Here is a 15,295-nt window from a genome sequence, read left to right as displayed (position 1 = left end):
GTCACACGTTTTCCCTTCACACTTGGTATGAAAAATCTACAGATACTTCATTATGTGCCTTCAAATCCTTGATATATATATATATATTATATAAATTTTTCCCTCTGAGGTCTCTAAAAGACCTCAGAACTGTCCAGCTGCTGCTAGGATAAGACCACTGTCAAACATGCTAGCTGGTGTTAAGCCATTCATTCCAAATCCTTTTTGTGTGCAGGTATCACCTCCCCTGCAACACATTACGTTGTAAGCTCTTTGAAGTAAGAATTGTCTTTTTGATTTGTGTTTGCACAGTGCGCAGCACAACAAAGTCTTGACCCTTACTACATTCTATGGAAGTATAAAAAAAAGTGGCGAATGGGATGTTGGAGAAAGGGTTAATCAGTTTACATCAATTAGTTGGTAACCAGATACCTTTCTGGAACAAATTAGAAGCTAATTAGAGTGTTTTAATGATGTCATGTTTCCATCTTGCACTTTACTTGTTAAGACTGTTGTAGTGCCCTGCTGAGAAAGGGATGTGGGTGGAGATTCTATGGAATTGGTCCTTTTTCTGCCTTTAAGTTTTAAATTTTCATGATTGTTTTCTTTTTTAGTTACGTCAGTCTTCTGAATACGTATATCAAATATTTTACTTCCTAAAAAGAAAAAATAATAATATTACTAAAAAATATTTTCCTACTAATTCTAGACTAATTCTAGAATTTTAGATTTATAGACCTTTTCAGCCATGGCCATACATCTATGTTTTGCCCCCACCAACTCTTACAGTTATTAATCCAAAGAACCTCGGCAGAACCCAGCCCATTTTAGGCCAAACAAGTTGCTTTTTAAGGATGGTAAATTTTCCAATATACATTATTTTTTCACTGATGCTGTCTAATGCAGTAACTACACGCAGTCTTTCATAAAAATGCAGCCAATAATTAGCAACAAATTGAATAATTACGAACAATAGCTAGTACTGAAAAATATTTTTCATACTGAAACTTCTTTGTAAGATGAGTGCCTTTTAAAATATGCTGGTATTCATTTTCTGTAGCATTATACCTACAAGCTGTTGTTCCTCCTTGGAAGAGAAGGTACGCAGCTGTGATTTGTGTAACACTGTACATTTGGAGCAAAATGCAACATTGAATTGGAATGTGCAAAGGCACACATACAGATAAATAAATCACACTTAAGGTTCCATATTACTACATAAAGCATCAACTATCCTTTTAGACAATTTTTCCGAAGAATGAATAGCTATTTCAATAAATTGTCAATGAACCATCATCACCAGCAGCTGTAGGATTTACTTCTCCTAGACTAAAACAAAAGCCTCAGTCACTAGACAATCGATGCTAAATGCTTTGCCCTATATTGAAAGATTTCAAACACAGAGGGAATAAACACGTATCCCTCAATGACATATTTGTGAACCCTGTGTTTGCTGAAACTTCATCTGAAAACTTGTATTGTCCTCCCCCCAACTTACAGTTCTTCTATATAAACCTCTTGTAGAGATCCAGATATCTACCAAAGTTCAGACCTTGCTGTTACCTCACTGATACTCTCCAGAAAGCCACATGCTCATAACTTTTAATGCGTTAATGTGGAAATCATTGGAAGCGCTTAAAATATAATACTTCTAAACAGTTATGAAGTTAAATTCCAGGACATGCAGAACCAGCAGATCCTGCTTCTGCTGCTCAACTTCCAAACGAGTTCCTGAAGCTGCCTTTTTTCTTTGTCATTTAAAGAAAATAAAAGAAAGATAAGAGGGATTTTCTTGTTTGCGTATTTTTCCTTCTCAGATCTTTTAGGTTGTGTGTTGTTTTTTTTTTTTTCCAGGGATTGTTTATTTTCTGAGAGCAGTGCTATTTTCTTAACAGCTTTGTTTTCTTCCAAACCACATCTCCAAATTTTCACTGAGGAGAAAGTGCATAAATCCCACCCCAGAAAGAACCCACATCAGCAAGTTTCAGCATGCTGACCTGTGATAATTGCCCCTACACTCTTCAAGATTCAGGAAAATACACATAAATTAAAGTTGGCTTGATTCAAGAAGTTTGGCCCATATTAATTTAAGAATTTCTTTCACTAAAACTACCTGTATGCCATATGATTAGTTACCACAGATCAGCTGATGATGGCAGCTTTTTCTACAATTAACCTCCAAATACCTCGTTCATCCCTTCTAAAAATGATCTCATTAAGTAAAATTATCCTACTGTTTCACCACCGTCTTCTGTAAACCCACCTAAGTACCAGTTTAAAACCTAATATTGAGCAGTTATTTCTGTTCTTACCATCTGTTGCATATAAGCTGTTAGACTTGTGCAAAGAATTACATACAGCCTGTCCAAAAGTGAAAAGGGCAAAACAAAACAAAACAAGAAAAAACCATGCTCTCATACCACCCCAGAGATCTTACAACTGGCTCGTTCTGGCTGCATTCAACTGGAACTATTGGCAATTTTTCAGGAAAATCTCATCTCATGACATTCCCCAAAGGTTCATCGACATACTCTTTTTTTTCTAGTCAGAACAAGTGGCGAGGGAAAAAAGTACTTTTTTGCAGTGATTTCTGTGACTATTTAGCCTCTTCTTTGTTTTGATTCTTACTGAAAATCAAATGTTTAAACTACTTTTTTTGGAACCAAACTGATAAAGCTAGAAGTAATAACAACCTATTTTATCACTATGCTAAACTTAAACACTAAGAAGTTTCAGTGATGAGCCACTACAGAGCACAATATAAGCATTCAGCCTGTAAAATACAATCCTACCTTAGCCACAGTTTCCGCAGTATCATGTTAATAAGCTTACAAATAAATGAGAAATTCCTTGTTCCGAAATAACCATGGATGCTGCTCCAAAAGTAATGCCTTCTATTTTATTATGTTGCCACTTGACATCAGCGGCGGATGTTGGTGGTATGGCAGTAGAGGTTGAATCTTCCCACCAGTATTCGATTCGATTTTGTTTCTGTGCTACAGATGGTAGCAGAGAGGCAGTCTGACAAAATGACATCTAATATGGAAGCAGATATGAAGCAAAGGTGTGCCTCTGAATCCCTCCACACAGAAAAAATTGCACCCATTGACATTCATCAGTGTTCACTGAATGTTCAGGGAGATCAAACAGTGAATTCTGGCACAGTGAGGCAGTGGGCACTGCGCTTCAGCAGCAGTGATACATCATCACCTCTGCTGTGGAGATATTGACGAGTTCAGTTTGGAAATTCCTGTTCATTGCTGGTGAAAACACACAGCTAATGGTGGTGACTAAGTTGAAAAACCGGTCTTTTATACCTGAGAATTTGCTATGTAAATAATTGTTATTGTATTCTTTGCATCTCTTGTAGTTTCCTTGAAAATAAATAGGAGGCATTACTTCCGGAGCAAGCTATGCATGTCTAGGTAGAAATAGCTGACAGGAGAAAAGGCAAGAAGACATGAAATGACTTTTCTCAGGGCAGTGAGCAGTAAAAGCCATGAAGAGAACTTAAACTCTTACTTCTGATTTTTATTTTTTTATTATTATTATTAGATCGTGCTGCCTTTCCATTAATAGGATTTAACACATCTTCACATGTATTAGGTTTAATTCATGACTTGCTGAAGTGTTTTCAGAGGGTGGTTACTGTGCTTGGCTGGTCATATTTCAGATAGTAAAGTCCTATCTATACTTCAACAAATTCATTAATAAATTATCCAAAGATATTTAAGTCCATGTTAAACATATTTGTTTACAAGTACATGTTTCCCATGTTAACCATTTTGAATAATAAAAACATGTTCAAGCTTATTAGGTTGACTCTATTTCAAAAATTAATAAAAAGCTCTCCTTTGCTCAAGAACTGAACACCAGCACATGCAGACAGCTCTGCTATTTTCTCTCAAAGAAAAGGTTTGAACTACAGCGTGATACACTTCTGCACCCCAATGTCAGCAATGTGGTGCTGTACAGTTACCTACAGAATCACAGCAATGGTTTGAAGGGGCCTTAAAGATCATCTATTTCCAACCACTCTGCTATGGGAAGGGTTGCCACGCACTACATCAGGCTGCCCAGGGAAGGAGTTCTTATCAGTAGTCTGAAGAATTGGGGATTCAAAATGGAAATGGAAAGTAAATCCAGGATAAAATCTCGATGCTCCAACTTAGCTCCTAAGCAACACCTCACTTTCTCAAAGACAAACTGCAAGTAGTTGGACATGCTGTAAAGAAATAAAAATATAAAAAGGAACTGATAGCACCAGGATTAACGTCTGAATTTCTGAAAAGGATCTTCTGATTTCAACCACCAGCGGTTTACTCTGGTGGATGACGCAAGGAGGAGGCTTACAAGTTTCACCAGCACAACGCTTAGTGCATTTAACAACTGCAATACAGCTTCAAAAGGGCTACAAAGCTGCCGCTTCGCAGCAGCAGCCCATTCTTAATTAACATTTTTGGAAACGCTGCAATTCAGCTGTATGGCCATTCCATCTCAATTGATAGCTGACTGGAAGTGGTTTTCACAGCTGGGCTGCCGATCCAATGCCCAGGGAGGCCACAATATCCCTAATTTTGCCGTGCTGTTTACAACCGTAATTAATATTTCTGGAAGTACTGCTATGCAGCTCAGTGACCGTGGTGTCTCACTCGATAGCCAGCTGGATCCTGCGCTTGTACTGAGCTCTAACCTGGTGCCTGCAGCAGCACAGAGATTCAATGCTGCCACAAGTCACTATTTTGATAGCCCTCCAGGTCACTTCCAGCATATCACTGTTACCTTATAGTTAACAGCAAGCCTGTAAAATTAGGCATTATTAGCAAAGCCTTATCCATGAAATGAAGATCTGTTGAACAATCTCACCAGCATCTATTTCCCTGCAAGGCAGCAACAGGTTCCCAATGCCCATGTCTGGGGATTGCAACACTCTTATCGACTTGATGGGACCAGGTCTGTATTCTCTGCAACATACCCTCTGTGCCTCAGTAAATCTGCTTGTACAAAGAGGTTTGAAAAGTTCCTGTAACTACAGAAGTCAGTAAAACCTACTAGGACACTACCAACCCACTGTGTAAACATATCTGTACATATGTAAAATATGTATTATCAGCTCATTTAGAAAAGGGGGACTTGGTCTTGCACAGAAAGAATAGAGACTCCTCAACTGACACAGTTAAGTCCATATTAATGTGTGCCTGCCAATTTTCATGGGAGTTTAAAATGGGAAAATGCATTATAGGAATTTTGACTCTTGGGTCTTCCTGCTGTATCATCTTATTAAGCATGGGATGTAAATAACAGTGGAATTCCAAACTACATGCATACTTCTGTATTTCCACCAAAGAATTCATATTTCTAAAGACTTCCAAAACATTTACTGGAAAAAAAAAAAAGAAAAAAGCTTATATTACTGTTAACATAGCATGAAGCTCAAAATAAAGTTTGTGTAGGTGCTAAGGCATGTCATATTTCAAAGCCATGCATTAATGCTTTTCACTGAAAGCAAGTCAGGCAAAACTGTTAAGATTACTTCTCCCCAGGTTTCTGAAGCTCAGAGATCAGACAACAAGAGGTAAGTGACACCTCCTGAAAGGCAGTAAAATAGAAGTAAACTGTGGCCTAAGTTGTGGGTTCTCCTTTGGTGCTTTTGTTTGTTCAGGGATTGTTTGTTTCCTCTCTGCATAATTTACCAAGTATGTATTTGATGATATGGATCATCCACATACTTAATGCTTTTCAAGGCAATTGCATGAAGGAGGAATTTCTTCAACGTACATTCTGCTTTGTGACAAGTATTTCCTTGCTTACTTTGTATTCTTTATTATATTAATCTCGTTCCCTTGGAATGAGAAAGTCCTTGTAAGTGGGGTGGGGGATTGACTGTTTGTTTTACTTCTAACCATCAACCGAAACCAAAAGCATTAAAAGTACCCAATGAGGGGAATAAGAGAAGATCACGAAGTCAGGCCACTAAACAAAACAAAAGTGTTGGTATGGGGGGAGGTGGAGGTAGGAGATTAATCTTATTAGGATCGTATATCATGAGGTTGTCAGGTGTGAAAGCAAACGAATGGCCTCTGTTTATCTGAGCTAAACCGTGTGGTTCAGCAGAAGACTCACTCTAAGCAGGTTTTTTTTGTTGGTTTTTTTTTTTACCCTTAATAAATTGTCTAAGTCAGTGTAGAATGTTGATAATGAAGTATGTGCAAAGGGGGTCTGAGCTCTTACCTTTCCGTGTTTAGATGCAACCAAGCTTTTTTTTTTTTGCTTTTTTTTTTCTTGCTTTTTTATCACAGCTGATTCAGAAAGCCCTTTGGAAAGATGAAGTAGGTAGAAATCAAAATAAATGGATTCTATTAAAACCAGCAATGCATCAACTGCTTGATAAAGTGATTAATAAACAGCTTAGGATGGTGATTGATTAAACTCTTTAATCAAAGTGCTAAACTGACTTAATATGGATAGTTTCAACATGTTCAAAGTATACATTTTCTCAGCCGAAGGTTCAGAGTTATTTATGTAACTTTTCTGAAGTGTATCCCTTAGGTCTAACCTGCAGATAGCTAGGACTGTGGAATGTGTAAGTATTATGAAGTGCTACACACATCACATTAGTCACTGAAAGTTTGGGAGCAAATTATTCTTTTTTCACTGGACAATATATTTACCACCAGAATTGTAGGTGCAGCATTGGTTTATACTGTAAAAGGACTTTGAAACAGCACCAAAAAAATCAGTTTTTTTTTTTTTTTAACTCATTCCTATGGGCCCTATAATAATGAATACAATAGTTTGTCATCTAAACAGAACAATGGAAGATGAGGATTATTTTAGAGTGGAGGAGAAATCAAATATTTACTGCAAAGAGCATCTCTCATTTACTTCAATATCAGACACCATTTTTGACACAATCAGACATAACTGGTTCCATCAGCTTAACTCATTATTCCAGGATACATAGGGAGGTCTTCAATACTGACACTAGGCATGCATTCACTCAGTATGGCCAGTTCTGAAGCTTTTCATTATCTGGACACAGTAGCCTATCAGTTTCATTCAGTATCACAAAATAAAGTAGTATGACCTGAATGTATCAAAAAACTAAAGAACATCCCAAAAACAATACGCCAAAGCCAAGTGCAGAAAACTGAAGTCTGTTCTGGTTTTCATGCCAGTGTCATGGAGTGGAAAACACCCTGACTCATGAGCTTTCAAAGCTGCCTAATGGTTTTGTACATTGAGATCCAGGAAGTTTTAAAATCCTTCTACATATATTTTTAGAACTGGAACTTTAGAGACTTTCTTCCTTGATTTTTGTTTTTAATTAGATGGTTGCTACTAAAAATAAAGAATAAGTTGGCTCAAAGGTGGCAGTCTACCCAGAAAAAAACAGGTGCAAAGAGAAATATGATGGGAAGAGCACCAACTGTGCTTGACTCGATCTGAAGACTTGTGCTAGCTCCTGAAGCCTCCACTGTAATCTCAATGCTTGTAACCTCGTAGAAATTAATAAATGTCAGTATATTTTTAATGCACCATAACTATTTTTAAACCCAAACTATCAATCACTATTACATAGAGCCTGCTCCCTGCATGCATGCCAAAGTGTTTCAGGTAGCACCATAATTATCCTGTTACGAGAATGTATAAAGCAAACACCCCATAGAAGACCTTGCGATAGCAAGGTGCTTCACATTCCGAATCCCTGGAGGAGGGGAAATTCTGCAAGAGCAAACTAATAATGTGTAATGGTCTGAGTGAATCTGCACAGGGATTTTCAATAGTCTCGTCATTGTAAAATATATGGGACAAACAAATCACTTAAATAGCTTGGAAAGTGGCTGTGCAGTGTTTTATAAACAATCAATAAAGCTTTAAAATCAATATCTTGATGAACCACCAGCCATTGGAGGTTATTAAGCAGAGTGACTGTTCCACAGGAATATGCAATTGGCGCAGCCATTTGAGAACAGATTTAAGCCTATCTAGCTCCTGCTTCCACCACTGAAGTTAAGCCAGTTATTTGTAGAAATAACACCATGCCATGCACACACTACAGTTTCTTGATACTGTATTGTCCTTGTCATATCTCAGCCCTAAACTACGAAGACTCTGAGGCTTTAGAATTATACTTTCTCCAAGTGTTCACTTAGCCAGACTTGTTTACAGTGCTTTCATTCAGAATGCCAAGTGATGAAGCAGAAATTGAACTGAAAGAGTCTTTTGCAACTAGAGATTTATTTCTGAACCAGCACAAGATACATGCCTAATATGTAAAAACCTCAGTGACTAAAAGTAACTTCAATAGCCAGTGAGAGCAACCCCAAAGACATTTGCCCATAGATTAAACTGAAAATATGTGTAAGCTGGGGGAAAGGGAATGGACATTGCCACTACAGTAAGCCATTCCAAAATACAAAAAGCTGGGGATTAGAAAGGGAGGTAGAATTGTCCTCCATAAATCTATCAGCATCATATGAAGGATAGAAAATAAAAAACATATAATTTGATAGATATAATCAAAGGCCAAAAGCCTCTCACACAAGTAGTATTTTATTTTTTTCTACACTGCAAATGCCTTCTACACTCTAGTCTTTTAGTAATAACACTTAATTGACATAAATAATTCTCAGCACCACCCATGAAATGCAGTTTTATGAAAGAGACAAATTAGATAACTCCATTATGCACAATTCTGTGAAGTATCAGGAAGTCAGGTATGGTACTTCCTCTTACTATTCTCAAAATAAGTCTATAAATCACACAAGGTTATAATGCAATTGGTATTGAGTACTTGTAATTCCATAACAGGTTTTCAAAGCCTAAATTTAATTTGAAGGGGTTTTTTTGTGTGTTTTGTTTTTTTTTTTAAACCTCTTCCAGAAATCTGTATCTCATTCCAATTTGCATGTATTGCAAGACTGATTTCTTTTAATTCCTTGTGTTGTGGCAGGTTTTGACAAGTAGGTGATATTCAACAGAGCACACAGAAGACCTAGAAGGCCGTGAAGAAAGAAAGATTCTCTCTCTCAATTCTTTTATTATGCTTATTCCTACCATATCTGTCCACCTCCAATTACTCAGTGTGGAATTTTTAGATACGTGCACCCATATCTGCAAAGACTCCTTTTCATTGAATAAGGAGAAAGGGTCAGAGGTACAGCAGTGTAAAGAGATTACGGCCATTCTCAGTTCCAATGAGATTTCCCAGAACACCTTCTATGAGTGCAAACTTGGGACTAGATTTGTTGTGAACCAAGGTTAGGTACAGAATACTATCAATTATCATAACAATATGAAAACGACTGCTTAACTGGAAGTAATTTAATCAGACATCCTTAATTTCAATCATTTTATGCAACTGATTGTTTTGCCATGCTCAACTTTCTAGGAATAATGACTACCTTGGGCAAAAGTCACAAGCATGGGTATAGTGTAAGAAAGCAAGTGGTGTTACGATATTTACAGTGTTGTCCAAAATAGAAAGCACCAGGAAGTCACCACTGTCTAAGCCTCCTACAGTACCACAGTGTTCAGAATCAATCAAAAGTTCAAAATGAAAAACCTTTTTTTTTCCTACAGATCAGGCACAGACTCGTGGATCATGGACTGGCTTGGGTTGGAAGGCACCTCAAAGATCATCAAGTTCCAACACCCCTGCCACCCCTGCAGGGTTCCCAACAACTAGATCAAGTTCTAGGTCAGGCTGCCTACAGCCCCATCTCACCTGGCCTTGAGCACTCCAGGGATGGGGCATCCACAACCTGTCTGGGCAGCACCTCACCACTCTCTCAGTGAAAAATTTTCCCCAACAACTAATCTAAATCTTCACTCCTTTAGCTTAAAATCTTTGGGTTGTTTTTTTTTTTGTTTGTTTTTATTTTACATTTGCCCATCCTATCACTATCTACCCACATAAAAAGTTGATTTCTCTCCCGTTTAGAATTTCTCTTTGAATACTGTTGCAGTACTCCAGGTGGAGCTTCACAATGGCAGAATACAGAGGGAACATCACCTCCTTCTCCCTGCTGGCCACCCCTCTTCTGATGCAGCCCAGGATACTGGGCTACAAGTGCACACTGCTGGCTCATGTTAAGATTTTCCATCTACCAGGACCCCCAAGTCCTTTCCTGCAGGGCTACTCTCAAGGATTTCTTCTTCCCATCTGTATGCATATCTGGGATTACCACAGCCCAAGTGCAAAGCCTGGCACTTTGCTTTGTTGAATATCATTAGGTTCACGTGGGCCCACCTTTTGAGTTTTTCAAGGTCATGAGAGCACAGGATCTTAATTTTGAGTTTGTATGATCTTAAACACTCTTCTTTGTTCTCTATGAACTATTCTGTGCTTTAAATCACCTTAGCATGGTGTCCTCCATCAATAAAACTAAGTACTTTCTATGTTCTTACTGATGGCTGTTGGGGAAGTAATTAAAGTCATATTTCAGTCTCTGATGTAAGCAATCCAAAGGCCATGAAAGTCAAAGGGAACCCTGAATACACTAGAAAGACTTCAAATGGACTTTGATTCTCACAACCACACTCACCATTCAGCATCTTCAATTTTTTGACACACATGAAACTTATGTATGCCAGATTTTAGACCAACATTTGCAACAGCCTACCTCTTTCTGTAAGTTCAAAGTTTTATCAGAACAGATTTTATTCACTGTTATGTGAAAAAGTTGAGATTTATATTCTCCTCTTTGTAGAAAAGCGGATTTTGATAGAGACATCTAGGACTGTATTCAAACAAGAGCCACGAAAGGAGGCATTTTCTTTATGCCACCTCTAAACTAGCCAGCATACTGAAGTTCAAAGGAGGACTTTATCCATTAGTTTTTCTTTCAACAGTAACTACTGATTACACTACAACCAAATTATGATTTCCCCTCTATAAATATACTGTGTGAAGGAAAGATGGGGAGCCCCTATTTCTTGAGGGGAAACAATATTTCTATGTGTGTGTTCAGGGCTAACGAGCAACACCATCTGCAAGACTGGAATATTTTCACACTCCTTTCTATTATACAAAACAATAAACCCTCTCCAGCTGATTTCTTTCATTGTAGAATGCAAATTGCCTACAAAAGACCTCAGGGTGTGAGAAGACACTTATCAAACAGATATTACACATGCTCTCATAGCAAGTATGCTATCAACTAAACAATTTAAAATATATTAAGGATAAAAAGGTATCAACAAACCTGCTTTTTGTAGTTATCATAATTATGATCTGAAGCACCTCTGTTTGTCAAGCCATTGCTTAGGTTATGAATCTTTCTCACTTTAGGTCTAAGGCAGCATCTGCCTCATGCTAGATGCAGAAATAAGTTTTGATTAAAAGAGCTGAAAACTAAATTAACTAACTTCAGTCCTTTTAAAATGTGTTAAAAGGGAGTACTTTCACCTTAATACAACAAATGCAATATCAGAACACCAAAAAGCTTATTGTATAAACCCACCCTTAAAGGAATTGAGGTCATCAGCATTTTGGTTTAGAATCACATTTCCAAAAATGCAATTCATTGCCACTAACTGAGTGCAGCACTGGCACAGGCTGCCCAGAGAGGTGATGGATGCTCTGTCCCTGGAGCCATTCCAAGTCAGGCTGGATGGGACTCTGAGCACCTGACTGAGCTGTAGCTGCTCCTGTTCATTGCAGGGCTGTTGGACTACGTGACCTTTAAAGGCCTCTTCCAACTAAAAACAATTCTATGATTCTATGAAGCATTTCCATGAAGGAAACCATTTCTCAAGTTTGATTGCAAGATCCTTCCTACTCAAGTAATTCTGTGTATCAGAGGTAGATCTTTAAAAATGGGGTCTGGGAGATGTAACAGAAAAAAACCACATTGTGCTTGAGAAGTTTATGGTGATAGTACTGATCCAACCACTGACTACCACAGTACGGGCTGATTTTATGTCAATTACTTTGCTTCTAAAGGAAAAAAAGTCGTTGCAATGACTAACAGTGGAGTTGTCTACAACCAGAAATCCAACTTCCTTGTTCTTTCAGGGAAGCAATTAAGATCCAATCATTTTTAATGCATCATAAATAATCTTCACACTTGCTGTTAAGTTAATTAATATAATCAGTAATGCCAAACACATCAAAATGAAACTTATTTTGCAAACATGCAAAATGTTCTGCCTCATTGCCTCTCTATCAAAATTAAATGTCATTTTGTTAACAACTTTTGCAAAGTTTTAATTTCAATCCCTTTTGATCACGAATCTCACCAGAAAAGAAGATATAGCTATCCTGAACTACAGTTGTGTTTTTCTGACAGAGGCAAAGTGTCACAAGAACACTGCGGACTACTTCTATAAAAAGTTCTGAGGCCTGGGATTCACAACAAAGTATTGGGTATTATTCACTGAACTTTTCTGCATTGCTAGAAATCACTTTAATGTGAACTGAGAATACTGTAGGTACCTAAATTGTCCATTAGTACCAATGAAAAAATAAATAAATAAACAAATTACTTATATGAATAACAAGAAGAGAAAACTAAACATGCAAGAAAGTAAAATCTCACTTTTGGAGTGGAAAGCTCCTAACTTTTTTGATAATCATGGACCTTCACTCAGCATTCTCATTCTGCATGCAGAGATCACACATTCATATGATAATTGCTCAAACCCAAAAGATACAGAACAATAATTGCAAGGTTTATTTTGTGATCTTGTGCACCCTGGGAAATCTAAGTATGTAAAGGTTCACAGGCCAAGAGGCACCACTGGGCTGTAAACTGAACACAGAGAAATAGTGAATGTGTGTGTGCCTGACACGTTGCCCAGAGTCTGCTCTGGCTTCTTCCTCTCTTAAAAAATATATTAATTTACTCTCTTCCACAAATAAGAATTCAGAGTGGAACACAAAGGCAAAGCCCCGGGTGTTTTTAATACTTGTAAAGTTTACATCATCAGTAAATTCTGCATCCTTCTAAGAAATCTTCAAAAAAAAAAACTCTGCTCATAGTCATTTCTTAGAATTCTGTTTATGTAAATGTTCAGGAACTACTACTAAAGGGAATTGAACAGATCTAATCAAAACCTCAGTTGCTTCCAATTTACAATTTTTTCTCTATTTATGTCTCAGTCCTTCAGCGATACCCCAAGAACAACAACAAGAATGTTAACCCAGTTTTGAGCTCATGAAGAGATCAAGACCCAGTCAATGCTGAAGCTGTATGGTATTGTGGGCTTGTACTTTTTTGTTTTGTTAAAGAAAGCAAAATCTTGATTAACTGAACAGAGAACACCTCATTAAAGAAACCCCACATCACACTACTTCCTCGCAATAACTCGTGGTTTTATTTTGAAGCTGCCTGCTCATGAGCTGGAAGTTCTACAGATGATCCTAACAGAAAGTTAACTCAAAGGGAAGGCAACAGAAAGTCCATCACACTGCTAACACATCACAGCTGTTTCCAGCAGCCTTCTTCTGCTATCGGGCAGTTTTCTGGTTAATTTTTGTTTGGTGTTTTCATTTGTTTATTTTCATATTTTTTCCTAAAGTCTTGTCTTACACACCAGAAAGAATTTACTTCTAGCCAGGTTTCAAATCAATGATTTCCTATCAACAAACATTTGATTTCAAGTAATTATTTTATTTTAAATACGTTTGATTGAGTATAAATAAGTTGAAGATATGAATCTCAAGGTTTTAAGAGTAAGCACACACCATAACACATATCTTAAGATCACGCCAGCACGCTAAGCACCTTTGATGAAAGCCCAAAAACTTTCATTTATAATATAAAAGAGGAGTGAACTCACCCATTGCTTCAGAATCCAAGTCACAGACCTCCAATCATAACTCCCCTCCAGCAAGACCCCATTTCCACTTCTGCAACTAGGAAAGCACAGACCTGAACTTCAAGAATGCTACTCTGCCTCTCCTTCAAGAGAAGGAAATACATTTTTCCCTACTGCTGGTAATGCTGGGATAAGCACAGTCTAGGCTGACGGATCTGGATACTGCAAATGCCTGCATAAACCTGAGACGACAAGGAAAGATGCAGACCGGATGAACCGCACTCACTGCTCAATGTCTGTGAGTTTGCTCTAAGGTGCACCTATACTGCCAGTAATGTGGGGAATGGGACAGCCTCCCATACACAGGGCTGAAAGAACAGGAGGAAAAGGCAGGAAAAGAATCACTTCCGGGAAACTGCTGACATGCATTCCTTTATCTTTTCTCAGAAGGCTGATCTCTTGACATCAGCACAGATCCAGCAGGAAAGGTGACCCTGGCATTTTGCTTCTCCCTTCAAGAATGTGACAGTTGAAGCAGCATGAAAGCCTGGTATCTTGGCTTAAGGAAAGTTAGATGTAGCCAATTTGCTGATGCCTTCTCAGAGTGATATGTGGGGCCTGATTACAGAGGCTTGAGCAAGAACTCTTCTGTAACATTGGATTTACCTGTCCGAAGAGAATTAATTCTTCCAAAATAAGATAAACCCTGCTTTCCCAATTACTCAGATTTAAGACATTGAGGAAATTTAGCTCTGGAGAGTACACGGCAATGCAAGCTTCTTCATGCAAAAAAGTTAACATTGTTTTCAGTTACCAGGTACACAGAAGGTAAGACACTCATTTCCTTATGCGGGAGCAGAATTTGGACAGATACATGAAATGTTTCAAAAGACAAGGATCATTCAAGCCAAAAGTATTTCAGTCAGGGCACTGCTAGATAATCTTGCTGGTTGTCAGATCTGCAGTGTAATGACATGTCAATTTGATTCCTTTTGTGCCTGAGCTTGGAGCCTATCTTTGGGCCTGAATTCTTCTGTACTTTAGTTTTTCTTTTGTTCCAGTGGCACTTCTCCCAACATTACTTGACAATGAGTGATGCTCCACAACCCTGATCTTTCACACCCCGTTGGTGACCTATAACTTTTCATGCATAACCTTTGACCCGGGTCCTGACAGTTTGATTTATTGTCCAGTGTTATGATTTATGAGTATCTTCTCAGAATAATTAACGGACAACAGGTGGCAGCATAATAATTTTGATTACCCAGCGGTTCATGAAACCACGACAAAGGTGACTTCATTTACTGAATAAGAGAAGGACAACAATTAAAAATTACACAAAGCAATCCTTTTATGCCTTTTTGGTTTCCACCCTTTGTCTGTTGAATAGAAGACTTTATTTAGGCTCATTGCTTCCCTTCTCAAATATCCAGAACTTAAATTCTGTGCAGAAAACAATGCTTCCAAAATCATAGCGCTGGTATTTTGCTGCTAGAAAAATCCCCAATTAACTGCATGCTGTCAGTTTCTAGAAAATGAATGAGTTATT

The sequence above is a fragment of the Phasianus colchicus genome, chromosome 12 (assembly GCF_987193195.1).
Source record: "Phasianus colchicus chromosome 12, bPhaCol1.hap1.1, whole genome shotgun sequence".
Lineage (NCBI taxonomy): Eukaryota > Metazoa > Chordata > Aves > Galliformes > Phasianidae > Phasianus > Phasianus colchicus.
This window is presented reverse-complemented; position numbering follows the sequence as displayed.